General features: G+C 40.1%; 1 protein-coding gene across 5 annotated transcripts in view; it reads right to left on the bottom strand.

Annotated features, from left to right (window-relative positions):
- POGZ (pogo transposable element derived with ZNF domain) overlaps positions 1-15,998 on the bottom strand; it is a 47,819-nt gene extending 31,821 nt beyond the window's left edge. For 2 of the 5 annotated variants that reach the window (XM_072769154.1, XM_072769155.1), the window contains exon 1: positions 15,679-15,998. The gene's annotated coding sequence lies outside the window, so the exon portion shown is untranslated. Of the gene's footprint in view, positions 1-13,267; positions 13,379-15,678 lie in introns of all 5 variants that reach the window. The other 3 variants (XM_072769152.1, XM_072769151.1, XM_072769153.1) reach the window with 3 other exon arrangements.
- Positions 15,999-17,905: the final 1,907 nt, after the last annotated feature.

Genomic DNA, 17,905 nt, shown 5'->3' with positions numbered 1-17,905 from the left:
TGCAACACAAAGAGATATTGCTTGCTATTCTGTCCCTCCAGTACTAGTAGACTAAAGGTCAATTTCTTTCTTGTTTTGTTTTGTTTGTTTTTTTTTTAATTCATCAGAGACACACAAAGAGGCAGAGACACAGGCAGAGGGAGAAGCAGGCTCCTCCCAAGGAGCCCAATGTGGGACTCAATCCTGGGACTGGTAACACGCCCTGAGCCAAAGGCAGACATTCAACCACTGAGCCACTCAGGTGTTCCTAAAGGTCAATTTCTTTGTCTTGGAATTGTAGAAGCATTACTGCTCAATGTTCATATAATTATTTATTTATTCATGAGAGAGAGAGAGAGGGAAAGGGAGAGGCAGAGGCAGAGACATAGGCAGGGGGAGAAGCAGGCTCCCTGAATGGAGCCCAATGCAGGACCAATCCCAGATCCCCGGATCACGCTCTGCAGTAAAGGAAGAAGCTCAACCACTGAGCCACCCAGGCATCCTGCTCAATGTTCAAACAAAGCCTTTAATGCAAAGTTTCTCACAGTGCCCTTAGTATCTCAGAACTTTTTTTTTTTTTACCAAACTCCTAAGCCAAAAACAAAACCACCAACCTAAAACTAAAGAGTCTAAGTATAAGTAGCTGGATCCAACTTGACAGGATTTGTTCTGAAGATGCCCAACAGATGGCGTTGTTCCCTTGAAAATTTAAACTATCTGGTCAATGCCCTGGGTGAGTTAGCTATAGCCAAGTGCCCAGTTTCAATAGGTAAATTGCCTAACTTGATTTTAACTGGTTTCTAATATTCTATTTTAATTATTTCTGTCTTCCCAGACCAAAATCACAAAGGGGAGAAGATATGAAGAAGGAAAAAAAACATGTAAGGTATCAACTTAAATTTTTTAGTTTCAGACTTAACTTCTATATGTAAGATCATGCTAGCCAGAAACTGAATTAAAAAGCCAAATCCATATCACAGGCATTCCTTGAGCAAAGACTGCACAACACAAACATGTGTATTTTCAGTCTAGTTTCACTGAATAAGGTAATATTTTAAATTCAATTTGCCAACATATAATACACACTTTCTTTTTTCAGATTTTTTTTGAGAAAGCGAACGAGCCCATACACACACACACACACACACACACACGAGCAGGGGACAGGGAAGGGGCAGAAGGCGAGGGAGAAGCAGGCTCCCCGTTGAGCAGGGAGCCCCATAGGGTCCTGTCCAGGGACTCTGGGATCATGACCTGAGCAGAAAGCAGGTGCTTAACCACTTAACCAACTGAGCCACCTAGGGGCCCCAACAACTTTTTTTTTTTTTAACTATTTGGTTTTATACCAGTTCTTTGCTGCGTAACTTTCTCAGAGCCCATAGCCAACAGATAACTAATGCATAAATATTAAACACCCAGCAGAAGGAATAGAACTGTGGATGTTAACTTCTACAGATGGTTCTCAAGCACCTTCTTTCAACTCTGACCAGCTGCAAGCAAACTCCCCATATATATATGCTGCACAATCTGTGGAGAACTTTCCTTCAGATTAAGTAGAGCTATCTGAATGCAAATTGTGGTTTTCAATGTCATGCCTGTGGATATTTTAATAGCATATCCAAACGGCTGGTCTTTTACCTCAACTATTTCCATATAATATTTTAAGAGACTGAGTGAACATTTTATTTTGTGAAGCAATGAATTGTAATAAGAACAATCAAAGCTTCAGGAAGCCCGGATGGCTCTGCCATTGAGCATCTGCCTTTGGCTCAGGTCCTGATCCCAGGATCTGGAATCAAGTCCCGCATCGGGCTTCTTGTGGGAAGCCTTCTTCTCCCTCTGCCTATGTCTCTGCCTCTCACTCTGTGTATGTAATAAATAAATCAATAAAATCTTAAAAAAAAAAAAAAAAAAAAAAAGAGGGCAGCCCTGGTGGCGCAGCGGTTTAGTGCCGCCTGCAGCCCGGGATGTGATCCTGGAGACCTGGGATCGAGTCCCACGTCGGGCTCCTTGCGTGGAGCCTGCTTCTCCCTCTGCTTGTGTCTCTGCCTGTGTGTGTGTGTGTGTGTGTGTCTCTCATGAATAAATAAATAAAATCTTAAAAAAAAAAAGAATAATCAGTTTCTTCCACTTGATCACAAAGTTAAACTATGCTAAATCCTATTTAAAAAGATATTCTAAGAAACAGAGTGGCAAGGGTAGATCTGAGAAGATGGCTAAGGAAAATGTTTGTGGCCTAACTACTTTTTATCAAGTGAGAGAGAAAAAGAACTCCCCAGGTATATGCTGTGGCAAGACAAACAATGTAAATTAAAAGATTCAAAATGGTGCTAACAGCATACTTCACCTACTTATATCCAGCATCTCACTGAAAACAAGTTTTTCAAATAGTCTTCAATTCTGACCTAAATTCTTATCTCTGAGCGTGATCATTCATTTTAGCATCTATAGTTTAGGATAAAAAAAATAAAATAAAAAAAAAACTATGTTGAAAAGATGGGACATACCACAATAGATACCAACCTAAATTAAATACTTCACAAACTTGAAAAATGCAAATTTAGCACCCTTCTTGCAGTTTCCCAGTTATGAAAAAGAAATCTTCATTAATATGATGAAATGCTATATTTAATCTATCTACCAAGATGCTCACAAAGAAACACCATCATTTTCTGTGGTCTTTCAAGTGATCTATGGCATATAGCCACCTTTCAACTATTTTTTATCAAAGATAGGAATTACTAAATATGCAGTACTACAATATATGGATCTCCCTAAACTATCATTCTACTAATGTTTAACCTCTTTCCATACCAAACCTTTAACTTAACTTCTCACAAAGAGAAAAAAACAAAAAACAAAACCTGGATGTTTTCCCATATCTTCTCTACTATTTTGCTGTTAAGGTGTATTCAGTCAGACTTACCAAACAAGTTGGAATTCAATTCTTACTCAATTTAGGGGCATTTTCATTTCTTCTAAATAACTACCAGGTAAAAATGTAAATTTCAGAAAATAAAGGCCAGCACGCAGTGAACACAGTGCCACATTCAAGAGGAAAACTTGGGATGGACAGCAAATTTGGGAAATCATACTATAACGAAGTAAAGGCGCAAACTTTCATCATATTACAAGTATGAATCTTTGAATCAAGACTGTCATGATTCTTTTCTATTTTAAAAATGATATAAATTCTACTTAAATACAAAAGTAGAGATGTATCCATCACCCAGCTTCAAAAATATTCAATCCAAAATTGTTCTTGTTTTATCTATGCTCCCTCTCCTTCATATTATTTTGAAGCTAATCCCTATTATATTCATAAATGTTTTGGTATGTAGCTCTAAAAGATAAAGACCTGGGATCCCTGGGTGGCGCAGCAGTTTGGCGCCTGCCTTTGGCCTAGGGCGCGATCCTGGAGACCCGGGATCGAATCCCACGTCGGGCTCCCGGTGCATGGAGCCCGCTTCTCCCTCTGCCTGTGTCTCTGCCTCTCTCTCTCTCTCTCTCTCTCTGTGACTATCATGAATAAATAAATAAAATCTTTAAAAAAAAAAAAATAAATAAATAAATAAATAAAATAAAAGATAAAGACCTGAAAGATTATATAACAAAACCAAAAATAACATTAAATGCCTAAAAACTGGTAGTCCCTTAATATCAATATTGAATTCAAATTCTCTCAAAAACCACACTTAAGTTTGTTTAATTCAAACAATCCTAATTCACAATCCAAATCATATATTATGATTATTTGATGTTTCTTAAGTCTCCTTTAATTTATAGGTCTTCATCTTTTTTCCCCTCTCCTGCAATTTATTTATTGAAGAACCAGCTCACCTCTTGTAGTTTCTACAACCTAGATATTGTTGACCACATATCCATAGCATTTACTATAATGCCTCTGTCTCCTGGATATCCTGAAACTGACAGTTGGATCTACTGGCATGATTAAATACAGGTTGAACTTTTTTCCCCAAAAACTACTCACAAAGATGGGGTTTTCTTCCACCAAGAGGCAACGCTCAAAAAAAAAAAAAAAATAAAAAATAAAAAAAAAAATAAAAAAAAATAAAAAAAAAAAAAAGAGGCAACGCTCAATGTTGGATCTAGTCATTCTTTAAAAAAAAGAAAGGTTTTATTTATCTGATAGAGCAAGAGAGAGCGTGCATGCACATGCCCAAAGAGGAAGAGTGGCAGGTGGAGGGAGAAGCAGGTTCTCCACAGAGTAGAGAGCCTGATGCGGAGCTGGAACCCAGGACTCCCGGGATCATGACCTGAGCTGAAGGCAGATGCTTAACCAACTGACCCACCCAGGTGCCCCTGAATCTAGTCATTTTAAATCATTCCTTCTTCACTTATGAAGTGAAACAAAAAGCAGGGGTGCCTGGGTCACTCAGTGGGTTGTGTCTGACTCTCGATTTCAGCTCAGGTCATAATCACAGGGTCGTGGGATCCAGCCCCAGGTCTGTACTCAGCAGGGAGTCAGCTTAAGATTCTCTATCATATATCTCCTTCTGTCATCTGCGCCCCGCCCCCCCGCCATAACACTCTCTAAAAATAAAATAAATCTTTAAACTGAATTAAAAACAAAACAAAAAGCAAGGGTGCCTGGCTGGCTCAATCAGTGGAGCATGCAACCCTTGGTTTGAGGTCCTGAGTTCAAGCCCCATGCTGGACGCAGAGATTACTTTTTTAAAAATTTAAAAAACAATAATCCAAAACATATCTTATTATTTGATTACCCAGTGGTGGGTATTCCTTCTATCTTGATTCCTTCTATCTCATTAGCTTCTTTCCCTTTTTCAAAAGAATTCATAGCATTTCAAAGTGACCAATAAACTTGTTAAACTATCATTATGATATCATATTTTCTTTTTTGAGAGAGGAGAAAGGAGGGGCAGAGGGGGAGGGGAGAGAGAATCTTAAGCAGGGCTCAATCTCAAAACCCTCATATCATGACTTGAGCCAAAATCAAGAGCTGGATGCTTTACCAACTGAACCACCCAGGCACCCTTATGTAATATAATTTATGTGTTTTGAACAACTGCAGTTATTTTTACTTATACTCAAAAGTGTCCTATTTTGCCAGTGTAACTTCTTCAGTTAGCTCCCAAGTCCTTCTGACACAACCTTTAGTAGTATCTGATAAAATCCTTGCTATGATAGACAAGATGTTCTAGGCTCTTCTCATACATTTCCTGCCCCAGACCTAGAATCATCCATTTCTCTAAAGAGTCTGATTCCTTTTGGTGGGGAATGGTATTCCAAAACCAGTCTAGATGCTAGGGACCTTTCTGCTCATTTTAAATATAAAACTATCTCCTTATCAATCAAATGATTATTAGCCAGATATCCTCAATGTCACTCCTATGATACATGGAAGAAAAATTCCACATCTACAAAGAATATTTGTCTTAGGGCACCTGGGTTGCTCAGTGGTTGAGTGTCTGCCTTTGGCTCAGGTCGTGACCTTGGGGTCCTGGGGTTGAGTCCCACATTGGGCTCCTCCTGGGGAGCCTGCTTCTCCCTCTGCCTATGTCTCTGCCTCTGTTTCTCATGAATGAATAAATAAAATCTTAAAAATATATATTTGTCTTAGAAACTTAAAATTCTACTTTCTCGGGACGCCTGGGTGGCTCAGCAGTTGAGTGTCTGCCTTTGGCTCAGGGCAGGATCGCCAGATCCAGGATCGAGCCCCGCATCAGTCTCCCTGTGAGGAGAGCCTGCTTCTCCCTCTGCCTGTCTCTGCCTCTTTTCTCTCTGTGTCTCTCATGAATAAATAAATCTTAAAAAAAAAAATTCTACTTTGTCCTGAAATTCTTAAGATTTCTCATTCTTGTAACTTATGCTATTGAGCAAAAACTTTCCTATTACTTCCACTATTCCCCTATCCCAAATTCCTTTCCTTTCCCCTAAGAAGCAGCCTGGGTCATTTTCCCGATTGGCAGAATTTACATATACAGTTGATCCTTGAATAACGTAAGTTTGAACTGTGCAAGTCCACTTGTACAGATTTTTTTTTCAATAAATATACTGGATTCGTGACAATTTTAAAAAAACTTGAAGAACTATAGAGCCTAGAAATTTTGAAAAAATAAGAAAAAGTTAGCTCTATCATGAATACATAAAATATATGTTGATATTAGTTTATTTTACCATTTACTACCATAAAATATACACAAACCTATTATAAAAGGTCAAATTTATCAAAATTTACACACTTAGCGACTATATATGGTGCCATTTGCAGTTGAGGGAATGTAAACAAAGATGCAGTATTAAACAACTGCTTAAAATTAACTGTAGTATATACTGTACTACTGCAATAATTTTGTAGCCACTTCCTATTGCTATTGCAGGGAGATCAAGAGTATCCCAGTGCTCCCTTAAAACACCTCTTGAGCAGTTTGTCTCCCCAGTAAATTGTGTATCACAGTAAAAAGTAATCTCTCCCAATTCTCACTATTAGCAGTTACGTTTTTGGAAAGTCAAAAGTTATATGGAGATTTTTAACTGGGGGGGGGGGTGTCAGGTTGTTGATATTCCTAACATTCCCCCACACACTGTTCAAGGATCAACTGTAGTTAAAAAATTCTAAGGATGGGGCACCTGGGTGGCACGAATGCTTAACAGTATCTTGGTTTCAACTAGATTGTGATCTCATGAGATTGGGCCCTAAATCTGGCTCTGCGCTCCATGTGGAGTCTGCCTGGGATTCTCTCTCTCTCTGCCTCTACCTCTCCTGCTCATCTCTCTTTCAAATAAATAAAATCTTTAATGAAAAAAAAAAAAATTTTAAGGGGGGGGGCCTCGGTGGCTCAGTTGGTTAAACATCTGCCTTTGGCTCTGGTCATGATCCCAGGGTCCTGGGATAGAGCCCCACACAGGCTCCCTGCTGGGCAAGGAGTCTGCTCCTGCGTCTCTCTCTGCCCCTCCCCCTGCTTGTGCCCTCTTTCTTAATCACTCCCTCTCTCTCAAATAAATAAATAAAAATTTTAAAAATGACTATTAAAAATTTTAAGGACAAAGGTTAACAAAGAGGATGCATTTAGCTTAACCCCTTTAAATAACTGTTTTTGAAAGATCCTCTTTTCTTGAATGTTAAGATAAACATAGATCACTCACAGATAGCAAATAGCAATCTCTCAACTATTCCTAACAAAAACTATCCATACCATATAAGCTTATAGAGCTAATAAATAATAAATAAATAATAAAATAAAAATAAAAATAAAAAACTGGAGAGTTGGGGGAGGGTGATTAAAGCAAAAGGCCTACTTTGACTTATAAATGAAGAGATCATTTCTCCCTTCAATAAAATTTCCAACAGAGCTAAAATATTTCATCATATCCCACTATTCTCCAACACATACCAGGCACAGCCCAAGCTGTGCAGCCTATCTGCAGAAGACATTTGGGTTCAACAGCTGTACACAGGTTACATAAAGGGAAACCAAATCAGAGGACATTATATTAAGGAATCTTCACACATGCTAGTGGATTTTATCCAACCCAGTGATACTCAAAAATGGGAATCTGCCCCTTAGAAGACATTTGGAAATGTCTAGAGACAGTTTTGGTAGCCCTAACTACGAGTGGGGGTTGGGGATGGGTGCTACTGACATTTATCTAGTGGGTAGTGGCCAGGAGTGCTCTTAAGCCTCCTATAATGCACAGGTCAGCTAGGAATTTATCTGTTCTAAAACATCACTAGTGCCAAGATTGAGAGAATGTGATCAAACTGAATCCATGCTCTGAAGGGGAAAAATTTTAAAACCATCACTCACATTCTATGCATAAGCAACTGCCATTTCTTTATAAAATATTTATATTCTCAAAAACAAAGATGAGTAGAACAATTTTCCAATGAATTGTTCAGATAGTTACATTTTACAAAGTAAAAACATTTTTATAAAGATCTATATGCATCTGGTTTGTTTCACCTTATAATCATCTACCTGTGAAACTTGATTTTATCTTCATATTTACCTAACTTCTGTACCATTCTTCTTTTCGCCCAAGTATCTAATTTCTCTTCATAAAACAGGAGCATCATGATGTCAATTCTCTGAGATTATGGTTATTATCAGTATTGCTTGTAACCATATGTTGTTAGTATTGACTGCTGAATAATTTTGGTGAAAAGAATTTCCCAATTTCTAAATTTAATCTCCATTTCTAAAAAAAAAAAAAAATTTTTTAAGATTTATTTGGGGAGGAGGAGAGAGAGATTCTCAAGCAGACTCCCTGCCCAGCACAGAGCCCCATGTAGCACTGGATCCCAGGACTGAGATCATGACCCGAGCTGAAACCAAGAGTCAGATGTTCAACCAAGCTGCCCAGGTGCCCTAAAATTTCTGGTTTTGACCCCATCACAATCCCTCTGTGTGTTGCTTCTGCTAAGTATGTCAACCCTTCTTGCCTGTCCAACTTCCAAATCATTTTCTCAGAGGGCAGTGAACCAAAATGATACGAAGCAAAACTTTTTCTGCGTTTTCTCAGTCTTGTTATGTTTGAACTTTAAGTTATAGACGTAGCCTGGTATATCAAAAAACAAAGGTTATGACAGTACTTAAGTTTAAACAGAAAGATGTTGTGGCACCTGAGTGGCTCAGTCAGATAAGCTCAGGATCCCAGGGTCTTGGAATCAAGCCTCACATCAGGCTCCCTGCTCAGCAGGGATCCTGTTTGTCCCTCTCCCTCTCCCCTCCACTCCTGCAAGCTTTCCCTCAATTAAATAAACTTTTAATAAACAAATAATTAAATAGAAAAATATTAGCCAATAATCCAAACTCTGCCTGTCATCAACTGGTGTGTGGTATATTCTTTTGTAAACAACAAACAAGCCTTAATAATAATGTTTAACCTTAATCCAATCAAGCTTAACTTGCAGTTTGCAGGAAACAGCAAAAAAGGAATAAGTAGCACTATAAGGAAATAACAAGATAAATTCAGAAGGTGGGACATTCTATAAAGAAATAATCAGACAAGTGCAAAATGCAGAGCATTCTATAAAACTAGTAACATATTCTTTAAAACTGTAACAGACACACACACACACAGAGACCAAACTAAATTAAAAGAAACTGAAGAGACGTAACAAATATAACATGTGAACCTTTATTGGATTTTGGTTCATATAAAAGCTATGACATTTTGGGAACAACCTGGACATGTGAATATATGATTAGATACCAGATGACACTTGGGAATTACTTTTTATAATTTAAAATTTTAAATCTTTTTATTTTTTAAATTTCAATTCCAGGATAGTTCACATATCCTGTCAGTTTCAGGTATACAACATAGTAATTCAACAATTTCATACATTATTCAGTGCTCAAGGTTAAGTGTACTCTCAATCCCCTTCACTTATTTCACTGATTCCCACCACCACCAGCTAGGAATTACTTTTTAAATTTTCTTAAAAAGAACAGTTACATTAGAGTTATATAGGAGAACATATTTATTCTTAGCAAATGCATGAAATATTTAGTGGAAGCATCATGACTGACTTTCAAGTGATTCAGCAAACATATGCGTATTTTGATGCTTTCTTCATAGACATTAGTACACTTAAAAAACGTTTTGTCTAGGTAATGGGTTCATTGTCAGTATTTCTTGTGTTCTTTCACTTTTACAAGCATGCAATTTTCTTAATAAAAAGTTGAGAAGATCTTTTTTTCAAATAGACTCTGAGAGAGTTACTTATCTTTTAAGATTTTATCCATTTATTCATGAGAGACATAGACAGAAAGGCAGAGACATAGGCAGAGGGAGAAGCAGGCTCCCTGTGGGAAGCCTGATGCGGGATTCCATCCCAGGATCCAGGATCACAAACCAAGCCAAAGGCAGAGGTCCAACCACTGAGCCACTCAGGTGCCCCAAAAGTTGAGAAGATCAGATGAATAAGGTCTGAGGATCTAATGTAAAACATGGTGACAATGATTGATAACACTATCATATACTTGAAATTTGCTCAAAGTAGAACTAAAATGTTCTCACACAAAAAATTAAATGTGAGGTGATGTGTTCATTAACTACATGGAGGGAATCCTTTCACAATGTACATGAAATCACCATAATGTACGCTTTAAATATCTTACATTTTATTTGTCAGTTATACGTTAATAAAGCTGAAATTTTTAAAAAGAGAAAAAAGTGGTAAAACCTACCTATTCATATTTTGCTTGTGATATTTGCATTACCATATTCTGCCATTATCTTTTTGTCACTTACTAAAACTGGTAGCCTCACTGATTGAATTTTCTGTTAATTTGTTCTTATTTCCAGGAGCAATTTTCATATAGACTGTATATACACACTTCTTAAGATGTACATGATAACTAAATAATGTTAGAAGACATGAGTCTAATAAGATGGATTATATAGGATTTCAAGGAGGTACTCTAAGAGGAGATGAACTTTGCCATCTTCCATTAATCCAATCCATTATTTGACATCTTGGTAACCTATCTGGTTTCTATATTTTATAGTAGTAATTATACTGACAACACAATTTTTGTGTACTTGGTAGGCTTTGCTCAACACTGCGACTCACACAGGTCTATCAGAATTCCCATAGCCTTTTAAGTCTTTGGCATTCATCTTTCCATCCATAATACTGGTATGCCAGATACACCTTCCTAGAGAAGTGAGTTGTATCTTAAGTGCTGGCAAATATGGTGGTCTATACTTAGGTCCTAGCTAGTCAGTAAAAGTCTACATATTGAAAAGCAATATATAAAGAGAATCTTTACAAACAACCTGTTATTTAAAAGCAACAGAAAGAATCCAGCAGATACACCTGTCAGTCTACATTTGAGATACTTAATGGCAGCAAATGTTTACCTATCCTCATTTCAAATAGTAATAGAAAACATGTTTTCTACCAAAACTCTCCAGATTTAGCTCTTGAAGCTTTGAATTTCTTTAATTTGGTCCTTTCATAGACATAAAGTAAATACCAGGAATGAAGAATTCAGAATTTAACATTTTTAATCCACTAGTACACAACCCGCCCATAAATCAAGATTAAAAAAAAATTGGAACATGAAAAGTATTTTAGAAAACAAAGAAAACATTTAAGAATACACTCTTATTCCAACATGAAAAATAAACAATCCTCAAAACCACTGGCATTTGATTTCAAGTTAATTCTATTTTGACTTAAAAAAAAAAAAAAAAAAAAAAACCACCTGTAAGAAGCTTTTATTTTCCCAGTCTTTTCGTGACCTATTTTGTCCCTTACAGAATATAACAGTTGTAAAATCTACATATAATATTCACAACCTGTTCTTAAATAGTGTTAATAATCTAATACTCCCAAATGCAAAATATTTTCATGTTACCAGAGAGCAAATCTATCAAGAAGCACCTGGATACAAGTTATGTGCTCTTTACTAAAAACCATTAAAATAAAAAGTAAGTTCCCTATTTTTAAACAGTTAAATATTCAGGATTCTCTTTCCAAAGAAAAGCTTTTCTTTACTAACAGTTGTTATGTTACCTAAATTCTAAATCTATTCCATCGATTTCATTTTTTGCTGAATACCAGTAATATGTTAGCCTATGTTTCCCTTTTCTCCTCCTGACTTACATGTAAAAATGGGTTTCTGTGGATATGGGTTTAATATTACAAACCAGAATGCCTAAGAATCAAAATCTTATTATACTGATATGACAAAGGCACGAATTAGCTCTAGGGTTTGTAATTTAAATCAGCAATCCTCACCCTCAACAAAAAGACATATACGTACAATAAAGACTGAAACATTACCTGGAATGTATTTTATTTTACCGTGATACTGCCAGACATTATTATATAATTTACACTCATCATCTTAATGAATTCTCACAGTTGTATGTAATAAGTACTACATTTTACAAATGAGATTTAAAAGGATGTTTAAAGAGATTCAGTAATTTTTTTTTTATTGGTGTTCAATTTACTAACATACAGAATAACCCCCAGTGCCCGTCACCCATTCACTCCCACCCCCCGCCCTCCTCCCCTTCCAACACCCCTAGTTCGTTTCCCAGAGTTAGCAGTCTTTACGTTCTGTCTCCCTTTCTGATATTTCCCACACATTTCTTCCTTCCCTTATATTCCCTTTCACTATTATTTATATTCCCCAAATGAATGAGAACATATAATGTTTGTCCTTCTCCGACTGGCTTACTTCACTCAGCGAGATTCAGTAACTTGACCAAGGTTATAGTTAGTTAAGAACTGTAATCCAGAGCCAAGATTCAAATCAACCTTTTTCTCTAGAATTCTTCCCCAAGCCACTGCCTCTTCCATTATTAACTTCAACTAACATTTTGTAAATTCTTCAGAGGTTCCTAAATGGAAGCAGATTAGGATGATCTCAAAAGTAGACGCATAGGACACACCAAGTCATTCCCAAATTTTTTGGTCTTGAGAACCCTTTACATTCTTAAAATTACTGAGGAACTCAGAGAGTTTTTATTTATATGGATTACATCTTTTGATATTTACCATATTAGACACTAAAACAAAAGTATTTATCAAGAGATCCCTGGGTGGCGCAGCAGTTTGGCGCCTGCCTTTGGCCCAGGGTGCGATCCTGGAGACCCGGGATCGAATCCCATGTCGGGCTCCCGGTGCATGGAGCCTGCTTCTCCCTCTGCCTGTGTCTCTGCCTCTCTCTCTCTCTCTCTCTCTGTGTGACTATCATAAATAAATTTTTTAAAAAAAGTATTTATCAATACAATTAACAATGAGGCATCAAGCTGACATAAATAACACTTTCAATTAAAAATTACTATTTTTCCCAAAAAGAGTAACCTTTTTTTTTTTTTTTAACATTTTTGCCTAAATTTAAGGTCTAGCTTAATAGAAAGCAGCTGGATTCTCATAGTGTTTATGCATTCAGTCTGTTGCTGTAGACTATCTGGCCTCACAGCAGGAAAAAGGAAAAGTATTCAAAAACCTTTTCAGACAGCTGTGTATATTGACACAATACTAAAACTCGACAAATGGTAGTTTCTTTTTTTTTTTTTTTAAGGTTTTTTTATTTATTCATGGGAGACACAGAGAGAGGTAGAGACATAGAGGGAGAAGCAAGCTCCTCACAGGGATCTCGATGTGGGACTCGATCCTTAAACTGGGATCATGCCCTGAGCCAAAGGCAGATGCTCAACCACTGAGCCACCCAGGCGTCCCCAAATGGTAGTTTCTTAAAGAAGAGTTGCATCTTGGAATCTGAATCCCTATCAATGAACTTTTCATATTTTATTACATTAAAATCCACTAGTGTACCTTGCATTCTGAAAGGATATTTACTTATGATGATTGTGAAATATCAGCATTGGTCGCTTGGAAAATATAGATTTACTGCGATGCCCATCCTCCAAATGTTGACATATTTCACTACAAATATAAATATAGAAAATATTTAAACTGTTAAACCTGAGATGTCAACTTTTGACAAATTCTAATTTTCACTCTCAAATTTTTATCATTGGTAACAAATACTGTCAATTGTTTCCTCAAAATAACATGCTCGCCTCGTTGTCAAGAAAATATAAGCGCAACCTTAAAGTGTGAAAAACTGTAGTTTGTCAGTTCTTGCAAGTGAAAATGCTGTTCCATGAAACAAGCAGCTCATAACTCAATCTCACAAGCGCTTTTCCTTATGAGAAGGACCGTACCTCCTTAGTCAGCAAAGTACTTTATGCATCCTTCCTATTCGATCAAAGATTCTTAAAACTTAAAAAAACCATGTACCCAAGGGTTGAGATTTAACAAAAATCATTTCTACTGTTTCATCAAGGCCATTTTCACACGGTGTTTCGTGTAACTGCCTTGCTTTGTGCTAACGGACCACCAGTTTTACTCAGCTTTGCTTTTTGGACCATCAGTGCAAATGTCACTGGAAGAAAGATAAATAGTGTCTTAGTATTTTCTACTTTGAAAATAGTTATGACCTCTCAGGTCCCCTGGAAGGCTCTGAATGATCCCCAGAGGTCAGTGGGTCACCTTTTCCAAGATTATATCACTGGTTCAAGGTTGGGGTGGAAACGAACAAAATCCTGTTCATCCCAAGAGTCTTCATCTTCTTAGTTCCTTTAGTTTGAGATACATCACCAACGTGACCGGTGTGTCATAACCGTAGTATAAGGGGAAGGAAATCAAGGATGTAATTTGCCATGAAATTGTTTTAAGATTGTATTTTGAGCACTTTTACGCTAAATCAACAGTTCTTTATGTGGCGGTTAAAATTTAGAGAAGATAGCACCACACACACCCTCCCCTTCCCACCTGAAAAGACTTGAGGACGAAGCCCCTAACACAGCACTTTCAGCAACCTCCAAGGTACTTTTTAGCTATCCCGAACTTAAAGATCTAGAGAACGAGTTCGAATTCAGAGTCCAACTCCCGGTCCCAAGAACAACACATCATGGTCTGGAAATTCAATGTTGTTCACCAAGGAGCAGCCCTCTCTGCCCCGCTCTTTCCCCTCCAACTAGATGGGGAAACTCCTTTGAAAGTAAAACTCCATTTCTGCAGGGTTTTGAACTGCAGTGGGAGGTGTCTAGAATGTAGAAGGCTGAGCTACAACCCGCAACAAGGTGGTGGTTCTGAGATGGTAAAATTGTCTTCCCGTGTGCATCTCAGAGAGGAGATGGGGCCAACTGACTTCCAAGCCTCTTCCCATCTCTTTTTCTGGGCTAAAGAAGGCCCAAGACAAGTGAGCTGAGCTATGTCCACAGTTAGGAACAGCGTGGAGGAATCCCGCGTCTGGCGGGAGAGGAAAACAGGGTCAGTGGCAGAAAGGAGGGGAGGCAGGTGGATCAACGACATCAGTCCTCCCCAGGAGGTGCTGAGAATCTAGACAAAATAGTCCCCGGGAGGAACATGGCGCCCACCGCGGCAGGATATAATCAGCCGAAAGAAAGGTTTTCCGCCCCATTCCATTTTACAAATCACGGCGCCAACGCAGAGAAATTTTAGGGCCAAGGGAGGAGACTTGGTAAACTAACTGCAGCGCACTACGGCTTGGGAGGTACTAGTGGACCGAGCGGCGATTACGTAACACAAGGGAGCGGCACAGCGACCCCTCATTTTCCTCCTCGCGCCCGAACAGCGCCCCAGTCCTAGGGAGGCGGGAGGGCGCGGCGGGAGAAGCGAGCGCTCCCCCCGGGACGTCACCTCGGCGCGGCCTCGCCCCCCGCCCGCCGACTCGCAGCCGCCCGCCCCCTCCCCCTCCCCCTCCCCCTCCCCGCGGGCCACCGCCCGCCGCCCGCCCACTCCTCCGAGACGCCTCGCGCCCGGCGTGCGTGTGGACGTCGGTGTGTGCGGGGCCGTGGGGCGCGAGTGCGCGCGCGCGCGCCGCGGAGGACGCCGGGGGGCGGGGGCGGGCGGCAGGCAGGCAGGCAGGCAGGCAGGGTCCGCCCGGCCCAGACCGTCGCGCGGCTCCCGAGCTCCCGCGGCTCCGGGGGCGCACGCGCTCGCGAGCCGCGCCCCATGCCCGCCGCCGCCGCCCGGGCCGCGCTGCACTCGCGGGGAGCAGGGGCGCGCGCCACCGGGCCCCTGCCCCCACCCCCCGCGCCCCCGCCCCATCCCCCTCTCATTGTCTCGCCTCCGAGCGCCTCGCCGAGCGAAAAGATAACGGAACCCCCGGGAGAAGGGGGTGGGGAGAAAGAAGGCTCGCCCGCTCGCTTACTCACCTCCCGTGGTCGTCGCCGCCGGTAGTCTGACCCGAGGAAGGCGCCGTCGCCTTAAAGGGACCTCGCACCCGGCGCCGGGAGAAGGGGGTGGGAGCAGGGGAGGGGACGGGGGCTTGGGGAGACGGCTGAGAGGGAACCGTGGAGAGCGCGTCTCCCCGCGGGGGAAAGGAAACCTCCCTCGGGTTCCAGTGACTTGGGGTGGATTTTTTTCCCGAGGGGGGCGGGGGGGCCCCGAGGGAGGGGGTGGGGGGGCCAAGGAATGCGGCTCCGTGTACGGGAGCTGGCGCGGGGGAGAGAGACGCCGACTCCCCCCACCGACCCTCTCGCTCCGCGGAGGGATACGTCTCGTCACTTCCGCCCTCCCCCTCTCGTGGCCTCGCAATTGGCTGCGGCGTGGGACACGTCATGGGCTCATCCTAACCCCTGCCCGGGCTTCTTTTCCAGTCAAGTTTGTCTGGACCTGCAAATAAATAAATAAATAAATAAATAAATAAAAAACATTTAAGAAAAATGAAATAAGAATAATTAGCTTCAGAAGCAACAGCTAAATCTTGATGAGGAAAATGGAATTTCCAAGGAAAATAGTGCCCAATTCACTTGCCTGGACTTTCCAAAGAAATTTTGGGCACCTCCTCACTTTCCACTCAAGTCTTGTACCTAACCAAGAGGAGAACCTCATGCCACAGGCCAGGTGGTGAGACCCAATGGCACCAACAACTGTCCTTGGAACAAAGGCAGCAGAATGGCACATACTCTTCATCAGGAGGCATTTGGCCAAGTAGCCTTGTGGCAGTAGTCTTAAGTGAAGAACTTTTAAAAGCTATTTTTACTCTGAACCCTACTGGATTCTGGAAATAAATCACATATATTGCTTATCAAAGTGACTCATGTATGGAAACTGCTTTGAAGCCGTTTGTCAATAGACTCGGCACAAATCCTCAATTCTAAGAAACCATAGATTCTACATCTGTGCTTTTTGCTCCGATCAAGGCTGAGGGGGATTGGCTCAAAGAAAGGAGTCTATTCAAGACCAGCCACCTGTAATTTTTCCCCGAACAAGAAGTACCTCTTTTCCAGGTATCTAAGAAATTTAGTCCTTTTTTTACTTTCAGAGATGATAATATTGTAAAATTTTCCTTGGATATGTGAGTATGTTGTTGCTCTCTAAGCAATACACAAATATTTACTCCAAGCCAATGTAGATCAAAGTACTTTGTGCAAGATTGGGGAGAATCAGAACCATATTTATTCATTTTTTTATATATGTGCACTTTATTCAACCACCAGACTGAAAATAGGTGATGGAATTAGGCATTACAAATTGCTCCCTCATGCACCTGTGTGTACACAATGCCGTCCATTTTCATTCCACTTCATCTCATTTCATACTAAGTACATGTGAATGATCTCAAAGTGTCATTTTTAGCAAGAACTTTATTATTTGGATTGAAAAAAAAATCACCAATCCTTCCAAAAATACTTCTGAAGCCTTTCCAGACCTGATCTAGAAAAGCCTAAGATGGGATTATGGAATCAATCACCAGAAGACAAATTCTACAAGAAGCTCAAATCCTATTTTATACTTTCCTACTATAATTATAATTCATTATAAAGTTATTTGCCTCTGAAATATTCTTGTTGAAATGTATTTTCCCATGCTGAAAGTGCCAACTTATGCTCTCTGCCAATGAGGTCTAGTCCAGCAGACTGTACCATGCACTGTTGACCAATAACCATTAGCATACCATACTGAAAATGCATCATGCATCCATTCACTTTTTTAACACATTTTTATTGAGTACTTTGCAATATGCAGGTGCGGGTCTAGGTGCCTCAGGTCGTGTACTAGGTGAGTACAACAAAAAAGAAAGCAAAATTCCTGAACTCATGAAACTTGTACTCTAGTGGGGAGAGACATGAAATATCTACATAAACAAATTGTTCCAATATCTATTCTTGGATAACAAATGGCCCCAAAACTTAGTGGCCTAGAACAACAACAGTTGGGGATCCCTGGATAGCTCAGTGGTTTAAGCGCCTGCCTTCGGCCCAGGGCTTGATCCTGAAGTACTGGGATCAAGTCCTGGGATCGAGTCCCACATCGGGCTCCCTGCATAGAGCCTGCTTCTTCCTCTGCCTATGTCTGTGTGTGTGTGTGTGTGTGTGTGTGTGTGTGTGTGTGTGTGTCTTATGAATAAATAAATAAATTCTTAAAAAATTTTTCAAA

Source organism: Canis lupus, chromosome 12 (assembly GCF_048164855.1).
Source record: "Canis lupus baileyi chromosome 12, mCanLup2.hap1, whole genome shotgun sequence".
NCBI classification, from domain to species: domain Eukaryota; kingdom Metazoa; phylum Chordata; class Mammalia; order Carnivora; family Canidae; genus Canis; species Canis lupus.
The sequence above is the reverse complement of the archived record's forward strand: the minus strand, read 5'-3'. Positions and strand labels throughout refer to the sequence as shown.